Genomic DNA, 5000 nt, shown 5'->3' on the forward strand with positions numbered 1-5000 from the left:
CTGGTAGGCTGACCGGCCACAGCCCAAAGCGGCTTCCACGCCGGCCTTCCGCCATCGCCCAAGCTGCTCTCACGCCCCTGGTAGGCCGACCGGCCACACAGCCCAAAGTGGCTTCCACCTCGGCCTTCTGCTAGAGCCCAAGCGGCTTCCACGCCGGCCTTCTGCCATCGCCCAAGCTGCTCTCACGCCCCTGGTAGGCTGACCGGCCACAGCCCAAAGTGGCTTCCACCTCGGCCTTCTGCTAGAGCCCAAGCGGCTTCCACGCCGGCCTTCTGCCATCGCCCAAGCTGCTCTCACGCCCCTGGTAGGCTGACCGGCCACAGCCCAAAGCGGCTTCCACGCCGGCCTTCCGCCATCGCCCAAGCTGCTCTCACGCCCCTGGTAGGCCGACCGGCCACACAGCCCAAAGTGGCTTCCACCTCGGCCTTCTGCTAGAGCCCAAGCGGCTTCCACGCCGGCCTTCTGCCATCGCCCAAGCTGCTCTCACGCCCCTGGTAGGCTGACCGGCCTTCCGCCATCGCCCAAGCTGCTCTCACGCCCCTGGTAGGCCGACCGGCCACACAGCCCAAAGTGGCTTCCACCTCGGCCTTCTGCTAGAGCCCAAGCGGCTTCCACGCCGGCCTTCTGCCATCGCCCAAGCTGCTCTCACGCCCCTGGTAGGCTGACCGGCCACAGCCCAAAGTGGCTTCCACCTCGGCCTTCTGCTAGAGCCCAAGCGGCTTCCACGCCGGCCTTCTGCCATCGCCCAAGCTGCTCTCACGCCCCTGGTAGGCTGACCGGCCTTCCGCCATCGCCCAAGCTGCTCTCACGCCCCTGGTAGGCCGACCGGCCACACAGCCCAAAGTGGCTTCCACCTCGGCCTTCTGCTAGAGCCCAAGCGGCTTCCACGCCGGCCTTCTGCCATCGCCCAAGCTGCTCTCACGCCCCTGGTAGGCTGACCGGCCACAGCCCAAAGTGGCTTCCACCTCGGCCTTCTGCTAGAGCCCAAGCGGCTTCCACGCCGGCCTTCTGCCATCGCCCAAGCTGCTCTCACGCCCCTGGTAGGCTGACCGGCCTTCCGCCATCGCCCAAGCTGCTCTCACGCCCCTGGTAGGCCGACCGGCCACACAGCCCAAAGTGGCTTCCACCTCGGCCTTCTGCTAGAGCCCAAGCGGCTTCCACGCCGGCCTTCTGCCATCGCCCAAGCTGCTCTCACGCCCCTGGTAGGCTGACCGGCCACAGCCCAAAGTGGCTTCCACCTCGGCCTTCTGCTAGAGCCCAAGCGGCTTCCACGCCGGCCTTCTGCCATCGCCCAAGCTGCTCTCACGCCCCTGGTAGGCTGACCGGCCACAGCCCAAAGTGGCTTCCACCTCGGCCTTCTGCTAGAGCCCAAGCGGCTTCCACGCCGGCCTTCTGCCATCGCCCAAGCTGCTCTCACGCCCCTGGTAGGCTGACCGGCCTTCCGCCATCGCCCAAGCTGCTCTCACGCCCCTGGTAGGCCGACCGGCCACACAGCCCAAAGTGGCTTCCACCTCGGCCTTCTGCTAGAGCCCAAGCGGCTTCCACGCCGGCCTTCTGCCATCGCCCAAGCTGCTCTCACGCCCCTGGTAGGCTGACCGGCCACAGCCCAAAGTGGCTTCCACCTCGGCCTTCTGCTAGAGCCCAAGCGGCTTCCACGCCGGCCTTCTGCCATCGCCCAAGCTGCTCTCACGCCCCTGGTAGGCTGACCGGCCTTCCGCCATCGCCCAAGCTGCTCTCACGCCCCTGGTAGGCCGACCGGCCACACAGCCCAAAGTGGCTTCCACCTCGGCCTTCTGCTAGAGCCCAAGCGGCTTCCACGCCGGCCTTCTGCCATCGCCCAAGCTGCTCTCACGCCCCTGGTAGGCTGACCGGCCACAGCCCAAAGTGGCTTCCACCTCGGCCTTCTGCTAGAGCCCAAGCGGCTTCCACGCCGGCCTTCTGCCATCGCCCAAGCTGCTCTCACGCCCCTGGTAGGCTGACCGGCCTTCCGCCATCGCCCAAGCTGCTCTCACGCCCCTGGTAGGCCGACCGGCCACACAGCCCAAAGTGGCTTCCACCTCGGCCTTCTGCTAGAGCCCAAGCGGCTTCCACGCCGGCCTTCTGCCATCGCCCAAGCTGCTCTCACGCCCCTGGTAGGCTGACCGGCCACAGCCCAAAGTGGCTTCCACCTCGGCCTTCTGCTAGAGCCCAAGCGGCTTCCACGCCGGCCTTCTGCCATCGCCCAAGCTGCTCTCACGCCCCTGGTAGGCTGACCGGCCTTCCGCCATCGCCCAAGCTGCTCTCACGCCCCTGGTAGGCCGACCGGCCACACAGCCCAAAGTGGCTTCCACCTCGGCCTTCTGCTAGAGCCCAAGCGGCTTCCACGCCGGCCTTCTGCCATCGCCCAAGCTGCTCTCACGCCCCTGGTAGGCTGACCGGCCACAGCCCAAAGTGGCTTCCACCTCGGCCTTCTGCTAGAGCCCAAGCGGCTTCCACGCCGGCCTTCTGCCATCGCCCAAGCTGCTCTCACGCCCCTGGTAGGCTGACCGGCCTTCCGCCATCGCCCAAGCTGCTCTCACGCCCCTGGTAGGCCGACCGGCCACACAGCCCAAAGTGGCTTCCACCTCGGCCTTCTGCTAGAGCCCAAGCGGCTTCCACGCCGGCCTTCTGCCATCGCCCAAGCTGCTCTCACGCCCCTGGTAGGCTGACCGGCCACAGCCCAAAGTGGCTTCCACCTCGGCCTTCTGCTAGAGCCCAAGCGGCTTCCACGCCGGCCTTCTGCCATCGCCCAAGCTGCTCTCACGCCCCTGGTAGGCTGACCGGCCTTCCGCCATCGCCCAAGCTGCTCTCACGCCCCTGGTAGGCCGACCGGCCACACAGCCCAAAGTGGCTTCCACCTCGGCCTTCTGCTAGAGCCCAAGCGGCTTCCACGCCGGCCTTCTGCCATCGCCCAAGCTGCTCTCACGCCCCTGGTAGGCTGACCGGCCACAGCCCAAAGTGGCTTCCACCTCGGCCTTCTGCTAGAGCCCAAGCGGCTTCCACGCCGGCCTTCTGCCATCGCCCAAGCTGCTCTCACGCCCCTGGTAGGCTGACCGGCCACAGCCCAAAGCGGCTTCCACGCCGGCCTTCCGCCATCGCCCAAGCTGCTCTCACGCCCCTGGTAGGCCGACCGGCCACACAGCCCAAAGTGGCTTCCACCTCGGCCTTCTGCTAGAGCCCAAGCGGCTTCCACGCCGGCCTTCTGCCATCGCCCAAGCTGCTCTCACGCCCCTGGTAGGCTGACCGGCCACAGCCCAAAGCGGCTTCCACGCCGGCCTTCCGCCATCGCCCAAGCTGCTCTCACGCCCCTGGTAGGCCGACCGGCCACACAGCCCAAAGTGGCTTCCACCTCGGCCTTCTGCTAGAGCCCAAGCGGCTTCCACGCCGGCCTTCTGCCATCGCCCAAGCTGCTCTCACGCCCCTGGTAGGCTGACCGGCCTTCCGCCATCGCCCAAGCTGCTCTCACGCCCCTGGTAGGCCGACCGGCCACACAGCCCAAAGTGGCTTCCACCTCGGCCTTCTGCTAGAGCCCAAGCGGCTTCCACGCCGGCCTTCTGCCATCGCCCAAGCTGCTCTCACGCCCCTGGTAGGCTGACCGGCCACAGCCCAAAGCGGCTTCCACGCCGGCCTTCCGCCATCGCCCAAGCTGCTCTCACGCCCCTGGTAGGCCGACCGGCCACACAGCCCAAAGTGGCTTCCACCTCGGCCTTCTGCTAGAGCCCAAGCGGCTTCCACGCCGGCCTTCTGCCATCGCCCAAGCTGCTCTCACGCCCCTGGTAGGCTGACCGGCCTTCCGCCATCGCCCAAGCTGCTCTCACGCCCCTGGTAGGCCGACCGGCCACACAGCCCAAAGTGGCTTCCACCTCGGCCTTCTGCTAGAGCCCAAGCGGCTTCCACGCCGGCCTTCTGCCATCGCCCAAGCTGCTCTCACGCCCCTGGTAGGCTGACCGGCCACAGCCCAAAGTGGCTTCCACCTCGGCCTTCTGCTAGAGCCCAAGCGGCTTCCACGCCGGCCTTCTGCCATCGCCCAAGCTGCTCTCACGCCCCTGGTAGGCTGACCGGCCTTCCGCCATCGCCCAAGCTGCTCTCACGCCCCTGGTAGGCCGACCGGCCACACAGCCCAAAGTGGCTTCCACCTCGGCCTTCTGCTAGAGCCCAAGCGGCTTCCACGCCGGCCTTCTGCCATCGCCCAAGCTGCTCTCACGCCCCTGGTAGGCTGACCGGCCACAGCCCAAAGTGGCTTCCACCTCGGCCTTCTGCTAGAGCCCAAGCGGCTTCCACGCCGGCCTTCTGCCATCGCCCAAGCTGCTCTCACGCCCCTGGTAGGCTGACCGGCCTTCCGCCATCGCCCAAGCTGCTCTCACGCCCCTGGTAGGCCGACCGGCCACACAGCCCAAAGTGGCTTCCACCTCGGCCTTCTGCTAGAGCCCAAGCGGCTTCCACGCCGGCCTTCTGCCATCGCCCAAGCTGCTCTCACGCCCCTGGTAGGCTGACCGGCCACAGCCCAAAGTGGCTTCCACCTCGGCCTTCTGCTAGAGCCCAAGCGGCTTCCACGCCGGCCTTCTGCCATCGCCCAAGCTGCTCTCACGCCCCTGGTAGGCTGACCGGCCTTCCGCCATCGCCCAAGCTGCTCTCACGCCCCTGGTAGGCCGACCGGCCACACAGCCCAAAGTGGCTTCCACCTCGGCCTTCTGCTAGAGCCCAAGCGGCTTCCACGCCGGCCTTCTGCCATCGCCCAAGCTGCTCTCACGCCCCTGGTAGGCTGACCGGCCACAGCCCAAAGTGGCTTCCACCTCGGCCTTCTGCTAGAGCCCAAGCGGCTTCCACGCCGGCCTTCTGCCATCGCCCAAGCTGCTCTCACGCCCCTGGTAGGCTGACCGGCCACAGCCCAAAGCGGCTTCCACGCCGGCCTTCCGCCATCGCCCAAGCTGCTCTCACGCCCCTGGTAGGCCGACCGGCCACACAGCCCAAAGTGGCTTCCA

Source organism: Corythoichthys intestinalis, unplaced genomic scaffold (assembly GCF_030265065.1).
Source record: "Corythoichthys intestinalis isolate RoL2023-P3 unplaced genomic scaffold, ASM3026506v1 HiC_scaffold_86, whole genome shotgun sequence".
Taxonomy (NCBI): Eukaryota; Metazoa; Chordata; class Actinopteri; order Syngnathiformes; family Syngnathidae; genus Corythoichthys; species Corythoichthys intestinalis.